Genomic DNA, 21461 nt, shown 5'->3' with positions numbered 1-21461 from the left:
ATATAGATGTAGCAAGCAAAACACGAAACGCAATCTCTAGCACCAACGCAATCGCAATTCATACGATTGATTTCCGTTTGGTACGTACTCGTAATAAGGTGTATTAGGATGTGTATGTGTGTGTGGCCGGCTTGATGAATGTTTTGTGTCGTGATATTATCATGCCATAGGGAAGCAAGAACTCACAGAACTTTCGTAACAAACGGAACACGAATAATAACCGTTTCAGTCGATTTTATGGAGGAAGCGTACGGGACGCATGCCCTTTCTTTGCGTGCAAATGTCCGACTACGCCATTTTAACATGCATTGAACGATATTTTAAGGTGCAAATAGGACGATAAACGAGAAAGATGTTTGAAAACGTATTTTTAACGTGTGATTATCGTGGTAAGATAATCGGAGTGTATGTATCTATCTTTTTTTTAATTTTGAAAACTTTTAAACACTACACCTTACATCGTGGTATAATATTTTCCAGTTGAAATAGCTTATTGTATTCAGTGTGTGGACTTTTATTTATACACGTGTTCGATGTATGATATATTTGTTTTATTCAGTTTTACTTCGGCGTACTAGTACGTTTCAAACTTATGTATCAAACAGTACAGACAGAGAAAAAAAACAAAAATCCAGATTCTGACAAGTATTTAACAGAATAGCGCCAATATGTTGTGCTATGTGGTCCTAAAGCGAAATCCTAAAATGAAACCTCAGCATTTATTACATCTATCACCCCCGTTTTGAGACATACCATCCTTCGCTTCAAAACGTTTTCGGCGCACTAATAGGGAGGAGATATAATATCGAGTAGAAGGCTAAATTTTAAAGCACGGTGAAGAGAACGAGTTTCTTGTGATAAACGTATAAATTATAGAATTTAATAGGGAAATCATTTTTTCCTACCAAAACCTCCAATCTTTTCCTTTTTTCCCATTTTGGAAACTCCCCTATTCCACTTATTCTTATGAAAAACAAAAGGATTGACAATTGTAAGGTTTTCTTTCATTAGGTGCGTCCAAAAATCGTTAGTGCTAAAACACATTAGGATGTAATTGTAACATTTTGGCAACACGTGTGACAAACGAAAAAAAAGAGTAAAATATTTGGTAATATCGACAAAACGAGATGGAAATTATAATGCAGTCCTTCCAGTCAATCGTTCAGATCCTATCGAGGAGAGTATAGTGGCAGGGCCTGTTCCGGTCGATTCTGTTTTCATCATTCCAGTAGGCACTCTCTAGAGAGAGAAAGAGAACAACGGCGGTAGTAGAAGCACCGTTTTATTTCTTTTAAAAATACGATATTAACTCGCATATCACACTGCTAACAAATAGAGTTGTAGAGAAGCATAGCGATAGATGTGTATATGCATTACATTACAAGAACCAGATGCCATCATCTCGTACATTATCAAGACACAGAACGCTTTTAACGCGCACGCAAGTTTGCATATTTTTGATAATCAATCTTTACCAAAACGTAACGTAACATAATGAGCGGAAGGCCGAATATTTTAGAGAAACATTTTACAGAAGATTTACTTGCGAAAGCACAGCACAAAACAATATGATACACAGAACGCATTTTGTAATATTAACATGTTAAAGACAATCATTGTAAGATAACTAACGACGGTTAACGTTATGATGAGATGATGGCGCACAAAGAGATTGTCATCAATTGTAGCACAAGCGTGAAATTGCGGTGAACTGGCAAATTGTGTGGTCACACACCGTTTTTGTCGGACCCGTTCTACTCTTCTCTATCAGTGCCTTTGGATTTGGAGATAGTTTTTTTGCTTAAATAAAACTCACGTATGCTATTGCAAATGGTTGTTCTTCATTCTCCTCGGGATGTATCTAACATGGACGGGGTTGTATTAAATATCATGAAATTTTCATTCCTTTCTTTCCTTTTCGAATTTTCATCCACCAAACGCTGACTTATTGCTATTGTGCAAGCGTTTAAATGTAAACTAGGTAGCAAACTGTGAGCTCAGCAAATGTTGCCGTCCTGCAATTGCATTGTTTCGTTTCTAAGTAGCGAACGCGTTACGAGCACACGCTGAACACAATCGCAGCACATAGCGATGGCGGGTCGGGAATGGAATGTGGCAGCCAATAAAATGGACAGTTTTATTGTTGGAGAAACGAAACTTTCGCTGTTTCGCCGTTTGCTGGTTTGAAGATAGATGATTGCGGCAAAACGCAAGGCGGATTTCAAATTAGTAATAAATTGTTTAAAATAATGGGTCCAACCATCGCTGGGGTTCGGGTGTGCTGCGCTAGGAAGAAGAACGATTACGCGAATAAAGTATTTGTTTGGGTTATGATTTGCACCATGCAGGGTCGGACCGGTAGTAATGTTTTGGGATGTAAGCACGAGTGCTTCTTGAGCAACTTTGTCGAACAGCAGCATCCGTGGCAGTAAAACTATTCATGCCAAACAAAACATCACGCAATCAATACGCTGACGCCATGCTCTGTAACTAGTTAATATTTTATCCTTCAACTAGCGTCCATGGTTATGTCGATCAGTTGATTGAATCAAATGACCCTTTTTCGTATGATGACAGTATGACTTTCCAGAGCATCCGTATGATTCTGCTTGTCAAAGCTTCGACAGAATGAAGAACAGCTTTTCAAATCCTTCTAGCTTTCCCATGCTGTCGACCTGATTTATGTATGAAAAAACCTTTTAACCAGTGTCGACCATTTGTAAAGGTGGTAGCGGCAACATTCTTTTACAAAACTGACCCAGTACCAAATCCAATTCGACCTCAGTACCAAGAGGCCAGTGATTTGTGGACTGAGAATCGTTACTTTATGCCAGATCTTGTAAGGCAACCCTCCAGCAGTTTTTCGACCAGGAGAGCATCCACGGAAGTTTTAAGAGGAGACCCCTGGTACCAGCTGTCACCTCTTGAAAAACATGCTCTCCTGGTATCGGCAATCTGAAAACAGCTGGTTTGTATGGAAAGTTAGTGTTTAAACATTGCATACCTTTCGGCGGTTTTCGAGCAGTTGGGAAAGTTAGTGTTTAAACATTGCATACTTTTCGGCGGATTTTGAGCAAAATTGCTGTATTAGCTGCTACCTCTTCCGTGGATGCTCTCCTGGTACTATATATTCGGAAATCCTGGTACAATTTCGTTTATACTTTAAAGTCACAAGTCGATATTCTTCTCTGCATTAAATTTATCACATAGAAACAAATGTTCTATAAAACCAAGGAAGATATTGTTGATAATTTTTTTACCTTTTCAATTAAATTTTGTGCTATAAATTAACTCTGCTGTTAAATTTCCAAAAATCGCATCCCAATCGCTCAATCGGTCCCTAGGCGACCGCCTACTCCGCCTGCCGATTTATCCGCCGCTGCAATTACAATAGGGTTAATAAACAGTCTCACATCAATAACAACCAGATAGTAAGTGCAGATAGTGCGTTCACTTGCCAAGTGTTTAGCAAGTGTACTTACCGCAAAAAGCTAATGCTCAATTGTTTGTTTATTATTGTTACGTTGAGTGGATGAAAACCTGAAAAACGCGGCGATGCACAAGGTGGCCCACCTTTCAGCAGGCATCATGAGTCAAGAGTCAATTTAGCCGCACTAGCACGAAATTGCGTGTATCCGGTGGTTGTAGTACGGGATGGTGGGAAAAAAGAACTTTCCAACCCACACACACACTCACACATTTGCGAGCAGAAAGTGTGTCCGCAAAAGTGAAAACAGCATTTGTTGTGACAAAGTGTAAAGGGCAGAGAATATTGTCGGTATTGCCCTTCTCAAGCCCAATCTCCCTACCCTCCCCCTTTCCACTGCCACCTCAACATTGGAAGTTCCTATTGTTGTACTTTTGCCGTTTGAGCTCAGGTGTTTCGGGTTGAGCAACTTTTGAAATTGTTGTTCGACAAAAGGTACGTCACGGTACTTGACAAAATGGGTTGGACGAGAAGGAAGAAGGAAAAAAAAAAGCTCCCACCCAGCGTCACCACTTGTTTAGCAGCATCAAGATGTAGTTTTTGTGTTGTTGCTTTTAACCGGGAAAAGGTTAGAAAGCAAACGGTCGCAAAGGTGAAGAACAAAAAATTCCGGCTGAACAGTCGAGGAAGAGCATACGTAGTGCGGGGTTGGAATCATCTTTATACGGTCGTCGGCAGGGCTGGTTTTTCCTTTTTCCCTTTTTTTCCTATTTCAGAGCGACACATTTGTGCCCAACATCTTCCACGGTTCCAACGCACCCGGCGGAAGCTATCACGGTGCAGGACCGGAAGGATGAAATGAATTTGCAAAAGAACAAAAACGGCACGCCACGACCGGAGCGGTGGAAGCTTCATTCCGACGAGCGATCCCGGAAGGGACATCAGTCGCCCACTTCGTGTCGATTATAGCCTTCGCCCGTCGATTGAGACGAGACCCGGCGGCCCGACGTGGGTCTAGCGTGAAGTGGCCGTGCCGGAGCGCATGTTGTGCGCGAGATGATGACAGCAGCAAGCAGGAAATGGCGCCCCGGGCGATGTCGCGGAGTCGGCTGCACCAAACGGGGATACCCATTTTGCCTTTGCCATCATTGAATCAAGTGTTACCCGACGGAGTGGCCCAGAACATGGGTCGTCGCAACCCGAGGGAGAGAAAAAAAAACACCGTACCGTTGCCCGAGACAAGTGGCAATTGTGTTTGGTAGCTAATTTCATGCTTTCTTTCGCGCGACAACACAATATGCTGGTTGGTGCAAAAACCAACGCGCCTCCGCTCCTTCGGGGTCGGTGTGTCACCGTTTTCAAATTTCTTTGTCCTGCTTTCACTTCCGGGTAGGACGGAAAAAGGGAGCGAGGGCCACGACGGGTGGGCGAATTCGGGTGGCAGACGAACACCACCACCAACCCCTTTGGGGGTAGGTACTACATTTGCTTCTAACGTTTTGTGCCGCTTCGTTATTTCATTTTAAGTTTCACCACCGGCCGTGTACGGAAGGCGTTCATAAAGTGGCCCTGTTTGGCTGCGAAACGCGCCCGTTACACAAACGCGCTGGGGATGTGGTTTTTCCACACAAACACACACACAAAACATCCTTGCTGCCCTAGCACGCGTTTTGCACCCTTCCGGCCCAATGCATGGCGGTGCGGTTGCCACTTTGCCACACACTTCTAAAGGAGTGCAGGCAGAAGGTGGGACACGTTTCCTTCGTGACGGAGGTTTTTCGTATTGCAAAAGAACAGTAGAACCGCTTACCCATTTGCCTCGTTTTTCAATAGAAGACACACCGCAGATGACCGTTTAAGTGCTTCGCCGTGGAATGATACTCTTCCTCGCTGGATTGCATACCTTGTGCCCCAATGCCAACGGAACAACACACGATGGCAAACGTTTATTGATCTGACGGTTTGGCTTTTTCGTTGTTATTGTTTCTGGTGCTGTGCGTTATTTAATGGTTTTGGTGTGTTTTTGTTTCCCTTGTCTTTGTTGTTGTTTTTTTTTCTTCAATGCGTCGTTCTGAGCATCTGTTGTGTTTTTCCTGTGCTTGTAAAATTTTCTTCCCCGTATTAAAGAAACACAATAAAACATGGACGAATGCTCGGGGAAATGCATTGAAGATTGTCAGCCGTCCTAAGCATGGAGCATGGTTTTGATTTTTATTTTATACCACGTGGAGAGTTTTTTTTTGCTCTCCCTCCAACCAACCTGACCATCCCGGGGAAATAAATCATTTTGGAGCAGTTCTCAAGTGCCCATAATGCGAATGGGAAGACTTGACCTTTTTATCCCCAAAACATCCCCCACCCCCACCCACGTGCCCGTTTATCCGCTCGTTCATTCGTTTGTTTTGTTCTTTTTAAAGTTGGAGGACTGTTTAGATAAATTTTCATGAGGATAATAACTTAAACCACTCTCCACCCAGCCTCCCCTTCGCTCCACGCTTCGCACGGCCAATGAATAACGTGCCGAGGAATTTATGTTTTATGATATCAATTGTGAGATGAATAAATGTTGGCACATTCGCTTGCGCGTAGGTGGGATTTAAGGTTGCGGTGAAAGGTGAAATAAAAATGTTTATTGAGGTAATCTTTTCTTCCGCGTAGTTATTTCAGGTTGGATGGAAAATGGTGAACAAAACCGTCCCGTTTGAAACCAAAAAAACAAAAAGGTACATAGACGTTCAAGGAATAACAATAAAGCAGAACGGACCTGCAGGAAGAAACAAATCTTGAAACGGTGCATGTAAATATTTACCCCCGCGCCATTCCCCTCTTTCTCTTTCTTTTTTTTGCCAATCCACCTTTCCCTTCCAGCGAAGATATAAATCAAATTTCGATGCGAAAGGAATCATTCATTTCGGGACGGTTTAATATTCATGTTGAATTTAAATGTATTGAACCATGCTCACTGACGGCCCACGCCCTCAGCCCTCCAATTCCGTTCCCCCCTTTTCTCCTTTCTACAGCGCCTTAAAACAGAAGGAAGGATGCATTATACAGAGATGTTGATTTGATTACAAACGATAAATTCAATACTGCCGATCAGTTTTGATGAAAATCAATAAAAAAAAACAACAAGAACATCATACATCGATACGCCTCGTTGTGTAGGTGAGCGGATGAGTGGAATAGCTGAATTAGATTATTTATTTATCAAATCATTTTTAAGTGCTGGTTGTGTGTGACCTTCCCGGCGTGCCATGGCTTTCGTGGGTTGAAGCGAGTTGATGGAAATGTCCCAGGCAGCGTTCATTGGATTATCCTCGGCGAAGCACCGTTACCGAGACGGGAGCGCACATACACGCATACCACGCGCTCGCGCGCTCGCTCGAATACACACAGGGACGAGCAGCAAAATCAGCATCTTAATCTGTGATGAGACAGTTACAGCCAGTGATGTTTTCTTGACACCCGATTTTCATCAATCATGGTTGATTCGGGTTGGGCAAGCGGAACGCGTGGGGTGTAGAATCAGAGCCAGCAGAAAAGTTGTGCGGCACACAAGTCCCACTAACCACAAATCATCCCCGACTGCGTGTTATGAACTCGCGGACTGATGAAAGAACGATCTCAATTCCGGTGAGCTCGGTCGGTTTTTACCCTCACCATTCACCGCGTCTGGCAGAAGGAACGAAACTAATGGAGGCGCCTGGTAGCTTGTTAGGAAGCGCGATGGAGACGCCTGGTCGGTCACGGGATGGCGGCAAGGCGCTAAAGGTCGACCATTAGGCGGGTCTTGTATTGAATTCATCTAATCTTCTCGATGTATTTAACCTCATCCCATTTTACTTCCCGCTCTGTGCCACCGCGCCCTGATGGGTTCGATTCATCTCACGCCCAGGCGCACATCAAGAGAGCGGTGAAATGGAAACAATTTTTAGAAATGATTCTATTTACGATCGAACGCGAACGAACCGGGGAACAGGTCGGGTGTCTGCGTGTGTCTTACCCCACCCGCCCTTCGATCCACTCTCTGTCGCGTAGGGGGGGAGAGGGAGGGGTTCCCCCTGTTCGTGATGATTTACGTGTTCGATGGAATCACGGTAAACGGCTCTTCTGATGCTGTTGCTGCGGCGTTGCCGGTCGGGGTGGATGGTCGTTCCATTTCCAGGGACACTTGTACCGTTGCGTCAACGTGATTGGAATGAGCTAGAAGAATGGAGGATGGATACCAGCCGTCAATTCGTGTGCCGCTCTTGACAGGTGGTCCCCGGTGGAAGGAAGGTCGGGAGGTTCAAGGGGTCTCTTTTTGGAGGGGAAATAAAGTTCGACTCCATTTGCGAGGCATGCCGATAGAAGCCGCATCTTTCGCAACGTGTAGTGAAAATCCCGTTGGGAAAACCTCGCGCTGCCGCTGGGAAGAATGTTCACCGATCTCCACAACCCAACACAATGAAATATGTTAAAAAGTTTGATAGAAATCATTTCCCACATTAAAGACGTGGGAAATGTGTGACTAACCATTTGGCGTCTCTAAGGCCAAACATTAGCACCGGGAAGCGGGTCGTCTCGAGGGTCTAATTTATTTCACTTAGGTTTAGACCTCGCAACCCTCCCCAAAAGGTGGGTGCAACCTGGCACAGAATTGAATTTAGACAGCCCTGACTGTTAGGTTTGGAACACATTTCCACACCCTTGTGCAGCTGGCCGTTCATAAACAATGATCGCCGGTAAGGTGTTCCATAACACCGATCGTGACACGTCATCTGTAATGGCATCTTGAGCGGGGGGTTGTGGCTTGCGCGGCCAAGGAGAGCAAAATGGAGGGCAAATAACACCATCCACCAGATATTGCCACCTTTGAGTGGGAAATATAAAAATACCAAGCGGGAAAACAGGTGGGCGATCTGTTATTTTTTCGAGGGTGCAAAACAAATGAATTATTGTAGCGTGCCCTAGAATTTGAGGTCGGTTACGCCGCGTCGGTTCGGTTGCATTTTCTCTATCTTTTTCGCTTTTTGGTTTTCGTCCATTTTTCCGTCCGTGCTGTGCGAGTGGGTGGTTCGTGTGAAGGTTAGCGTTTTCACTTTCACATTCATCGTTTGGGAAATCTTAAGAGGGGTTTTTCGAGTGGTACAGATGGGAATGGAATGGAAGGTTGAGATGGGTTTTCAAGACGAAAACTATCCATGCCCATCCAGACACAGACGCCAGCAAGTGGACAGAAACTCTCCAGCCCCGGTTGCTAACCGGCGCAGAGCAAGGTTAGGCTGAATAGCGACACAGAAGGAAAAGGGGGAGAGAAGAAAAAAACAACCGCAATAACTTTCGTGTTGTCTGTGGTCTGTGGCTCCTGAAGTGTTTAAGTGAGAAGAGCGCAATTTAGCCAAATGGGATTCTTTTGTAGTGGAGCTACATTAAAGTACATTTCATTTGGCCAGCTTTGAAGGCTCACATGAAGACAAAATCCATTAAAACAAAGCCGAACACTAAAGCTTGCCATCTTCTTTGACCAAAAACAAACAGAAAAAAACACATAAAATTGCACCGAAAGAAGCGTATCTTGCGAATGGTCACGATCATCCCTTCATTATCCCAATCAATACTTTCTCCCTTGCTTCCTACACTGTGCCCTGTGTCTATCGCTTTTGATGTGCCGAACGGAACGGAACAGCGCAGGACACGCAAATTATTTCAATCGTTAAAGTTAAAAAAGAAACTAAATTTGCCCTTAGCTGCTGCTCCGGTTCCAAGAAACCCGGTCCCGTTTGCTGTTCACTTTGATTTAACCCAACCTCAGGGGTTTGTCCCTTTCTTGGGACGGTTTTTGCTCGGTTTTCCCCCAAAAAGTCTTCCCGCTTGGGCGAACAGTTTCTGCGGTCTTTCTAATATCCTGCAGCACACTTCCGGGGGTTTTCCCCGGGCCCCCTTTTGCGTAGTGCTGCCATCATTTCCCTACCAGGTCGATTCTTTTCACATTTCGTTTGTTTTCCCACTGTTGGCCACATTTGCATTGAAATGGGAATTCATCTTATAACGGGGTGAACATACGCAGGCACCGCACGCATTGCCGTGGAAGTTCGTGCACATCGTGAAGCAAGCCAGAAAGCACAAACTTTGGGTATGGGATGAGGCCTCACGAGTTGAAACAGAAAAGAAGGAAAGTTTTAAATAAACAGAACCTAGAACAGAGCCGCTGGATGAACGTGGGAAGATCGGTGGAAGCATTATTGAGAGATACGTGGCTTTCCCTGTATCCTTTCTTGTCACACTCAAGCACCAGGAAAATGCGCATGTCGATGCTTAGTTGTGGTGGTGCATGGTCCAGAAAAGAAGAGCATAATGAGCCCCACTTCCTCAGCCATTTCCTCTTCCTTCGTGGAGTGACGTGCATTTCTAAAGAACGTCACGAGAAGAGATTACCACCACGAGTAAGAGAGAAAGAAACAGTGTAGGGATTGTAGTAGCCCAGGATGGTTTGGTATGGGTTGATGAAGAGGTTTAATGCTCCTTACGTAGTGCGTAGTAAATCCCGCCACAAAGCCCAGCTTCCAGCAGGAATCGAGGGGACCCGATGGCCGAGGAAGAAAAAGGATATGCAAGAGGCCTTCCCCCCCCCCCCTCCACCTTAAAAGCTCTTTCACATCAAACCCGACCGAACCATGCTGCTTTGTTTTCGTTGTGCCACTGCTTTCGCCACACATTGCCAAATATTACATCCATAGTAGGCTGCGGTTGGTAAGGATAGACCTCTCATGTGAGTGTGTGTGTGCCGCTCATGAATTGCAGTTTCCATTCGGTTTTACTTCACTTCCCATTCAAGCGCGCGGGAAGGACAGCTAAAGTACGAACAGCGCCATCTGGTGCCTATTGCGCACACTAATGAACGAGCGTACGAGAAGGGCAACCGACGTTGAGATAAAAGCAAAAAAAACTATGTAGAAAAGCGAGAAGCAAGAAGACAGCTTCCTCCTTGCTACACGTGTATGTGAGTGTGTCTGGAGCTGTAAGTACATACAGAGCGTGTAAGCGAAAAGTTCTTTCACTTTATTTAATGTTTACTCTTCAAAGGGAAAAAAAGTTTGTTTCGTTTCGAAACTTGGCAGAAACGTTTTTTCGCTCTTCCTTTTTGTTGTAACGCGGTGGAAGATTTCTTTACCAGAGTGGTGTTGTCGAGTATTGGGTAACGAGGATGGGACGAGCATTTCCGGTTTTGCAAACCACCACTGCACTTGGCGCGCGGCGGGGTCATGCACTGCCGAATGACGTCAACAATGACGTTCGAGTGCACAAACAATGACGTATAATTAGGTGAAGTTGGTGAAATAACTCGAGCGTGTTTCGTGGCAAGCAAGGAAATGGTGCTAGAAAATGGAAGCCACACATTGAAGAAGAAGAAAACAATCCCTTCGGAAAAATGCGTTCGTGACGTAGGTCAAAGATCCATTTCTCATTGCATGGTTTTGAGTTTTAATACAGTAAAAATGGTTTAACTGTTTTAAATAATAATAATAATAATAATAATAATAATAATAATAATAATAATAATAATAATAATAATAATAATAATAATAATAATAATAATAATAATAATAATAATAATATGTTACTAAATAACATTAAGTTTATAAATGTAATTCCACCCGTTAAAATAAGCAATAGACTCTGTTGGGTTATTTTCGCCTAAAGGTATGCAATTCTTCGAAAATTAAGTCACTTATGAAAAGATAGAACTACAAAATGCATACTTTCAGGCGTGAGCAACATTAAATATCGGCAAACTGAGAATCATGGAGTAGGGTTGGACTTGTATACTAAAAGTTTTCACATTTTAACATCTTAATAAGAAACAGCAACCAAAAGACGTGCAAGTAGGTCGCCATGACAGGTGCCGACACGTAACAAACATCAATAAAAGATATTAATTATTGCTCGAATCGAAGAAAGAAATAATTAATGAAAAAAAACCGCCCCCAGTACTACGGTGGCATGGGTATCCCCCGATTTAATAACAACTTTTGCCATGATTTCCAGCAAACCCCCCACGAAACCGTTTCTTGTTGCCGCAAAGCTCGTTTGTATTCTAATTTTTTCGCTCCATCTGCGCCATCGTCGTGTTCGGGGTGGCCAACAAGGGAAGGCGTTTGATCTTTACCGTGCGCACAAGAGAACAAAAGCCGGTTCGTCTCCACCCAGCACCCACGTCACCCTTCAGCTCGCATGGAGGATGGCCTTAATTTTAGTAATTTTTTAACAATTATGCTTCTACCTGCACCGGAGCATTAAGGGGCATTCGTGGAATGTGTGTGGTGCAAAAACCCAGCGATTCAATAGCGCACAATACGGGGTGAAAGTGAGCAGTAGTAGCAGCATAAGCGTGTGCATGAGCCAGCTAAAAGTGACGCACGGGTGAAATATCAATCTCAGACTAGTTGGGGCAATGGAGGCAACCTGCAACTCGGAAGGTAGGTAGCGTACCATCTCGCTGGGGATTGTTCGTGGGCATGGCCCGTGGCCTTTAGAACTTAACGTAACCACGTAACCGGTCCATCGTGTGCCGGATGGATGGAGAAATAAACCCCGAACGCTCGACGGCAAAGAATTGTTATTAACCGAAAGAAGCAAAAATTGGCGAAAGGCAAACAAAGGCAAGTTTTCGGTGTTGGGTGGGCGATATGAGCGTAAATTTTCCAACGAACAAAAAAACAACAAGCGTGCTATGAACCTCGCAGCATAACGGGCGGGGATGGGCGAGGTGGCGCACCCGGACAGGTAAACCATGTGTCGAGATAAAACGAGATTTTAAAACCCGCAGCATAAGGGAACAAAACAACAACCGAAAAATGAAAAAAAGACATCCCACCCAGCCTAAAATACAGGTGATGGGAAAACAACACATCCTTCGTGGATGGGAGGGGATGTTTGGAATGGCCAGACCCATCTTCCACCCGCATGCACAGGTCACATGTCACAAAGGGACGGGGGAGGGGGTATGTGTGTCTATCTGTCCCATCTCCGGTTTGGTTCATTTCGGGCATTTGCATATGATCGCCAAAATCGGAACCATTTGGACAACAACACGCCGGTCTAAAATGCTGGTGGATAAGGGATTGTGCTTGCTCTTGTTTGCACCACGGACATTCCGGTGTGATGCGGTGTGTCGCACCGCGTAGCTCTGTGTGTGCTTTTCCACCGAGTTGTGCTGCTGTTGTTTCGCTTGCCTGTCCTGAAGGTGAAAAGATCATTCGCATTTTTTTCGCCTTCCCCCGAAGCAAGGAAAATGGGATTCCCGAAATCGCGGGCGGTTGGGTTTTGTTTAGGTCAAACGAAGGAAAACATATCGATGAATTCGGGAACAGTGTGCTTCCCGAGGGTTGGTTCAAATATCTGTTTCAAAATTGTTGACCGATTTTCTTTTTCGCTTCGCTTTTTGTTCGAGCCGGATCTTTGCTGCGCTGCTGGCCGGAGTTTTGAGTTGTTTGAAACCCTCACAAAATGCGATTCCTCAAACCCCGGTGCCGAAACAAAGCAGGCAAAATACAAAGGGAACATTTACGGTGGAGCATGTTCGCTTCTTTCCTTCGACGACAGTTTGGGCCGTGCTCCGATTTCGGCATCGGTTGCAGTTCTTTTCTTCTTGGAACAGCGGTATGGGCAGGTTGGTAGCAGGGGAAAACTGTGCCGTTTTTTGTTTTTTGGTGCCCACGTGTGTGCGTTTTTTGTGTCGTACGCGCGTATGGTTTCACGTTACGCGGGACTGTTGGCGCGGTCGGGCGGGGCAGGGTGGAGGCAGGGTGGCTCGTAATCCTGTTCGGTGTGTGTTTGGGGCACAACATCAAACAGCGTTTAATAATCGTCCGTACCGTTGTTTTGTGCGCTACCATACCGTGGCCTTTTTCACGAGGTTGGAAGGGCGTCCACCCAGAGTTTTACATACATTAAACGAGTAGCAGCATAACGCAAAAAGGAAAGCAAAACAAAACACACACACATACACATCACAAGCGCTAAAAGTTCGTTTGAAGCAAATGTACATATCAGCGTCCCTGAAGCAATAATTGCTTACGGACAAGAGCTGCATTAGATTTGTTGGCTGAGTTGTTGTTTTATTTTTTCCTGCTGCAGGCTAGATTTCAAAGAGCGAGAGAGTAGCTTAATTAGAGCTTGTTTTACGAGCTTCACAAGCCCCAGGAAGAGCATTATAAAAATAAGGCAATAGAAACATTAGAAAAAGCACACCTAAAGCGCAAAGGAAAGTAAATCGTAAGGCGCGAAAATGCACAAAAACCAGCCGACGCTTCGCATCGTTTAATCTTGCTGAAGAATGTGTGTGAGTGTTTTTTTTTTATTTTCCCTTTCGTCAGCAAATAATATTCGTCGCCGTGAAACAGTGATGCATAAACTTGTGTGCGGTTGATATTACACATGAGTTACTAGGAGAGCATTAAAGCCTGCATGTTTACAAAGTGAAGAAAAAGCTGACGGAAATACCGATGAGAGATGACGATGCATCGCATGCCCACACAACCACACAGAATCACGGATCTCCCCTTCGGTCCCATGTGCTGATGTATGTGGAGAACAGCAAAAAGTAAAACAACAACTCCAAAGTCACATCCCAACCCTGCTAATGGTGGAAAAACGTGATGCAGATCACGGTCGAGCATGGGAACAGAGAACGGTGGTGGGAAAAGCACCAGGAAATGGAAGGAAATCGTGCACTGTGTATGTGTGTGTGTGTGACTGCTCTACGTTTCTCGGAATCATTTTCCACTTTTTGCCATCTTCACATAGGAATTTCCACATCCCGTCCATGCAAAAGAGAGAAGAAAAAAAGCTTTCCACCACCCAACAAGATGCCCTCCCAAGATGGGGGAGGGTGGTGGGGTGGTGGAGAAGAGCGGCCAGTTCATAAAAGGATGGAACTGTGGAAGGAAATAAGGCAAGGGCAGAGTACCGAAGAGAGAAGCTAACTTCCTATTGCAATGCGAACTTCATTTTCCACACTAAGCACACATGTGCCGGAGCGGGTGGTGGCGTAGTGGGGTTTTATGGAGTTCCACCCGAAACATCCCCCCTCGCACACCCTAAAAAAACCGTCTTATCACTTAAAGTAGCCTGAAAGGCATGGGGAGGCACATCTTTAAGCAGCGGCGTATCAAACGGTAGGCGGAATAGGCGGTCGCCTAGGGCCTCGCCGTGTTTGGGGGCCCCAAAAATTTTGTGTAGTAGTAAAAGGTGTATAGATAGGCTCCCTCTCCTTATACTAGAGGGAGCCCCGAAGGGTACCACAAGAGGCCCCTGACGAAATTTGACCGCGAGTTAACAGCAGAGTTAATTTATAGCACAAAATCTAATTAAAAAGGTAAAAAATTGATAGAAAATATCGTTGGATTTTATATATCCTTGGCTATATAAAACATTTGTTTCTATTAGACTAGCTATATCGGCGCGGTTACACGACTACGCAGGAGAAGTACGCAGTGTACTCAAACTCCTTCTTCTTTATCGGGACGCCGTCCTCAGGATGTTGAAGCCTACCATTTCTGTTTTATTTTACTTTATTTACCCGTAGGATAGTCAGTGCTGCGTTTGGTGGTCCAGATGAAATTTTTCCGTGGTCCTGTCGTGTGCAGACCGGCTGAGCTACCAATACACTGTCTGGTCGTCCCGTGAATTCTTATATTCCCTTTTACTTCAACCTATTCATGTATTCTATTTCTTGAACGCGATTTTCGACCTCAAGATTTTCATATTTCTTCTTCTAATCGTCAATGATCCTACCGTTAAACGCTAGAATAGAAACCATGCTTGTTTTCACTTCCGTAATATTAGCCAGCTATTGCCATTGCGATACTCGTGGTGTGGTATTGTTTTCTCTCACCGATTGAACCGTAAAAATGTCCTGCCTGTGTGTTTTGGAACAATATTGTGGGGGAGTATTGTGTTTAGTATTTCGATTGTCACAATTTTTGCAAGTTTGCAATTTTGCTCAAAAACCGCCGAAAGGTATGCAATGTTTAAACATCAAATTTCCCGTTTGTCGAGAAAAATTTCTTCGAAAACTACCAGTTTCCGAATGTATAGTACCAGAAGAGCATCCACGGAAGAGGTAGCACCTAGTACAGCAAATTTGATCGAAAACCGCCTAAAGGTATGCAATGTTTAAACATGGTATGCAATGGTTTGTATGGAAAGTTAGTGTTTAAACATTGCATACCTTTCGGCGGATTTTGAGCAACATTGCTGTATTAGCTGCTACCTCTTCCGTGTATGCTCTCCTGGTACTATACATTCGGAAATTCTGGTACAATTTCGTTTATACTTTAAAGTCACAAAGTCGATATTCTTCTCTGCATTTAATTTACCACATAGAAACAAATGTTTCATATAACCAAGGAAGATATTTTTGATCAATTTTTTACCTTTTCAATTAAGTTTTTTGTTATAATTTAACTTTGCAGTTAAATTTCCAAAAATTGCACAATCGGCACAAATGTTTTGGGGCCCCCAACACCGACCGCCTACTCCGCCTACCGTTTGATCCGCCACTGATTGGTGGTGATATAGCCGGTTCCGGCTATCCTCCTGGCGGACCATTCGAAGAAGATGATTAGGGGCAGCCCAGCGGAGGATCAAACGATAGGCCTCCCTTTATCGTTTTTTTACAATTAGAGGCCCAACTATATTTCCGCCCTGGGCCTCCAAAGGGACTGTCTTTAAGACAACAGCACGGTCACCGGATAGCGAAGCTAGAAGAACCAGGCAACCCAAAATGCAATGGACGTGTACGAGACGAGCCTATCGAATGCGATAAATTCTGGCTAAATAGTGGCACTGCCTCGCTGCCAGAAAGAGAGTTCTATTAAAGAGCGGGAAGGAAACAGGTCGTATGTGAGTGTGTGTGTTTTGTTTTTTTTTTTATTTGCAATATCAAAACGTGGGAAAATATTTACCCTCTGGAAGCTCTGGCGAGATAAGGCAAGATACATGCGTGCAGGAAAAAGACCACACACACGGTCGTGAAAAGTGAACTGCCAGGGTGGGGAAGGGGTGGTTTTTTCTGTTTTTTTTCGGAGTCTAGAATGCAAAATGCCAGAAAAGGAAAGCATGCCGTATAATGATGGAAATCGATACGCCAGGCAGCGGGAAAACATCCTCCCCTTACTCGTTCTGACTTCAGCGGATTCTCAGCCATCTACCGGAACGAAGCGGAACAGTACATGGGGGATGAAGCGCATCAATACAAACGTGCCTTTTGGGTGGAAAAGCCGTGGAAAAGCCGTCGTAAAGCGGGCACTTAACAGGAAAATCGTTTGTGGTGACGATGGTTGGACGAAGGATGGAGGGGGAGGTAGGAATGAGGGTAAAAGAAGGGGGCGGAAAGAAACGGAAGGGAGAATTGACATTTGCTGCTGTTCGTGTCGGAACCGTGCTGCTGTTCGTGTAAGGTGGGTCAAAAAGTTGCTCCCACCTCGATCCGCGCCAAACAACACACGTGTCAAAGGCAAGTGAAAACGAAGTAAAAAAGCGTTTTATCATTTGCTTTTGAAGGGAAATTTAATGTTTGGAACTGTACACACACAAAATTATTGACTTTTTGCACAACCCACACACGGCGGCGAAACGCGACGTCGAGGGTCATTTGATTCAAATTCGGCGCTACGCAAAGGCGCTACGGCTCTGCGAACATCGGTGCTAATGAGGAGGAAGATGGAAAACTCCTCTCTCCACTACTGCCTCTTCAAGTCACCGCTTTTCCCCCAACGACACGTGATGGAGTCGCGCGTTTTCCGCATGCTGCACTCACCACAAGAGCACCGGACACCGCATTAGGATACGCCGATGTCAAAAAGGGACGGAATGAGTCGTCCGTGCTTCTTCCCGCTCTCTTGTATCGCTTCTCTCTCTTTCTCTCTAGCTCTCTCTCTTTCTAACTCTCTCGCTCTGTCTTTATCTTACGGATAGGGCACAACCTTGGCACTTTTGGCGATGGCGACCGATGGGACGCCCAGGCGGAGGTCGGTGGAAAACCATGCTTCTCTCTGTGTGTACGAGTGTGTGTGTGGGTGTGTGTGTTTGTGTGTGCATTGAGGACAGCAGAAGCTGCAGGAAAAACGAGGACGTTCCACACGACCGACCGAAAGAACCGAGACCGATATCGCGCCTGGGGAGCAACCGAAAACCCGTTGCCGATAATTTCATTCTCGAGCTGCTGGCAGAGAGTACCGGTGCTGCGTGGGTCCCGCCGCGAAAAACGCTCGCGTAGTGTTGTGTGTCGTAGGTTGGTGTCGTGGTGTCTCCGTGGGAACGGGGGTGACGAGAGAGTGTGGAGGGCGAAGGGTGTGGGTGTGTTGTGGTTTTCCATCGGTTCGACCTGTGCTACGACCGGCGGTCAGTCAGTCACTCAGTCAGTCAGTCAGTCAGTCAGTTCGGTCGGTTGGTCGAACGGTCGGTCGGTCAGACAGTCATTTCTTCCCTTTTTCCGATGATCGCGTGCTGTTGTTATTGTTTCTCCTTGTTTCCTGTTCATTTTCACGACCCGGCCCGACCGTGTGTGGCGAAGAAGCGAACAGAGGGCAGAAGGTAATCCAGGAAAATAAAGGGAGCATGGAGGGCGTCCGGTTCGTGAGGTTCATTTAGTTTGTGTTCCTATGGTTCGAACTGCATTTCCGTTCCCGACGCTCCAGTGTTAACGAGGATCCCACCCTCGGGGGTCGAAAACGTACACAGCCTGCTCGTGGGTTAATTGTGTACCATTTCCCGTAAAATATGGATAACAAATTTGTTCGAACCCTTTTCCGTCCCCATTAAGGGAGCAACCGCCAGTCCCATCTGCTTCATGTCTTGTTTCGAGCGGCAATCCGTTCCGCTTTTTCTCCGGTGGTTTTCCTTACCTAACACCTGCAAACCGACAAAGTAACGTCCCCGCATGATGCATTACGGAGTGAAAATGTGGAGTGAAAATAGTCGCGTTAGGGAAAGCGTGCCGCCCGTCGATCGGTTGTAGCGTGGGACGGATGGGGCGGGATTCCGTGACACTGACTCCCCAATCGCCCCATACTGCCCTTCCCCCAACTCCGCCTCCATCCCTTAATACGAAGATGTAAACATCTCAAAACATGCTTATGATTTTATTGGCCATCGCCATACGACGTACACGCCAACGAGTTTACGCGCCCGTGTCGCCGGCCCAACCATGAACCCAAACCCTTCGCGCCCCTGGTGGGGTGGCGCGTTTGTAAACGGCGAATGGACGGCGGTTTAAAATTGGTTCGGCAAACAACGCCAACGCAATGTGTTTTCCGTTCCTGATTTGAAGCTTTTGGTTTTCGGTTCGCCCCTCCGGCGATCGGTGGCGTGTGATCGACGGGAAAGGTGGAGATCGGGACGTTTGAGCCACGCACACGCGTTGGATATTTTACGCGCTGCCAAAGACTAAACAACGTTACGGACGTTTTTCCACTGGGAGGACGGGGTGGATTTTTCATTTGGCGCGGAAAAGTCAGTGCGAGGGTGGGAGAGAGGGAGAGAGAGAGGAAGCATCAGTAAAGGAGGATTGGAACCGCAGACCAAGGCGGAGTGGAATGACGTCCCGGATTGAAGTGGAATTTGAGTGGAAACACTTCCCTCCCCTCCCACTCCACCCCCTTTGGATTTTCCTTTTCCCATCGTGGAATTAGAATAGCGCGTGTATGTTTGTACGGTGAACGGGGAAAAACCGAAGCAGACGTCAATGTCTGTACGATTGGTGCTCGTATCCGTGGATCTCTGTCCCGGTTGAGTTCACGGCTGTACCGGGACACACACACGCATACACATAAGCGTAAACACGGACATACTTGTACACCTTTTTCCCTCAAGGAAAGAGTAGCAAGAAGATGCTGGGTTTGAGCTACGATACAGACGGCCAAAACAGTCTGTAAACGACCCTAGCCCTAGTCGGATACGGATCTCCACCAACGTTGCAGAATACAGTGGACGTTCACTTGTTGGTATTCAATTCTGGCGGGGTAGTTTCTACCCGTTCCAAAGATTTTCAGTAAGCCGTCTTGTAAGTGATGTGAGTTTAATGAATTAATCAAGAAAATCCATTCCGTACTGGTGTGTGTGTCCGTAGCGTGTGTGTTTATATGTGTGTGTGTGGAGGGGGGATGGATTTCCTCCGGTATTTCCTTCTTCGGTGCTCTCCGGTGTGTTCGATTCGCATCGTACGGGAAGAAGCACTTGCACTGCATTGCACTCATTGCCAATTTCCCGAGCAGCGCTTGTACGTGATCCGATCGATTGGCCCCCGCTGAGACATTCCGAACCCCAAGCCCAGTACATGCCAAATGTTCGAGCGCTTGAAGACAACCGAGCAGCTCCAATCGAATCGAACAACATAACCAAACAAATTCGACATGTCACCTCCATCGTGTCCGTCTACTGCTGTGAGTGGGGAGATCCCCTTTGGTGTCCTGGGGACATTGGAAAATGTTCCTGCACACGACGAACGGCAGCAGCAGCAGCAGCAAGACGGAAGAAAAAAAGGATGTCATTTCGATGTGCTTCTGCCTGTGTGTGTGTGTGATAGTATGATAGTATGTGTGAAAAAGAATGCGACAGACAGATAGCACGCGTCCCAGTCAGGGCGAGTGAGACAGGGCGAGCGTACAGTAGCAAAGTGTCTTCGCCGTGCCGGGGATACGTGCGGTGCAGTTTGTGTCTTGTGTCGGGTTGTCGGGTGCATAAAACGTGGCACTTTCGAAGCATGTCGTCGGATAATTCATTCTTTTGCGACACAGTCACCTCCCCGGCCCGTTCCCCAATTTCGGTTCCCGGGTCCCATTAACTCGTGCGCTTGTTAGTTTTGGTGCAATGGCATTATGATATTAATTCCAAACCCGTTCTTCAGCGCCACCATCACCCACCATCACCACCTTATTCACCCATCACCCGAGCTCACCCCGAGTATCGCATATGAATTTCGCACCCGAATTACGGGTCATCTGCCTCGGGTTTGCAATTTTCTCAGGTTCTTCGGAGTGGGAACGGGGGGATGAGGCTGACGGTGAGGTGAAGAGTGTCCACCCTCACCAGCTCCACTCTGACAAAGGCGCACATACAATGCGAATAAAAATAGGGACCGAGCGATTATGCAGAGGCACACTACTGATGCTCTCTGCTGCAGGGGCTAGCATTATACGATTTTATTTGTAGCCAGCCGAGTACGAGGTACTCCGAGTTCATCACCATCGTCACTACTGGAGAATGATCAAGCTGAGACTGTGACACCGCTTGGGAAGTAAACATTTGCCCTTCGCATATCATCGTACGATGTGTCCCATTTCTTCATGTCCAATGTCCAATGTATTGCAATCTTCTGGTCAGCTAACCAGTTACTTCATACAAACTGCTCACTCACCACCAAATTGTTTCCCGGGGTGGAAATGTTATATGTTCATCTTTGCACTTTGCACTGCTCGGACAGAGCCCCGGACCGGTCGGGAAGCAGCTGCAGTACTTTATTAACACCTTCCGCTCCCTGTTTGGCCGAATGCCCATCGTCCGATGAACCGTCGCAAGTTGCAACTGCGGCATTCGCGCGAGTTAACCGCAACCGAGCCGGAATAGTGGCACATTCCAGAACCGCAAGTCCGAAGGGAAAGTTCCCGGGGAGAAGGACACAAAAAAGTGTAAACATTCATCATCCGGCAGCCATGCTCCGGTGGTGCCGGTGGTGGCGTACACGACTGAGGCAGGATGGCAGCAATGAAATGCAACGATCGTTAGGCAACGTTACTGCTGTTGCTGCAACAACATCCGCTGCTGTATTTATTTGCGGAGCGAGTGGCAGTGTGGCAGTGGGGGATGGAACGCTGGTGTACAGGGTGGGTAAACAAATCACCCCGAAACGGGTGTCGCACTAACGGACACCATCACGCGGGGCTGGTATTTTCCCGGGGTGGAAAACTCAAATCGTCGTCAATCGTTGTAATGTTGGCCTTCTTTTTTCCTTTTTTTTGCCCAACTTCACGTCCTTTCGGGGTCCGTTTTG

This window comes from Anopheles moucheti, chromosome 2, assembly GCF_943734755.1.
Source record: "Anopheles moucheti chromosome 2, idAnoMoucSN_F20_07, whole genome shotgun sequence".
In the NCBI taxonomy this organism is placed as follows: domain Eukaryota; kingdom Metazoa; phylum Arthropoda; class Insecta; order Diptera; family Culicidae; genus Anopheles; species Anopheles moucheti.
The sequence above is the reverse complement of the archived record's forward strand: the minus strand, read 5'-3'. Positions refer to the sequence as shown.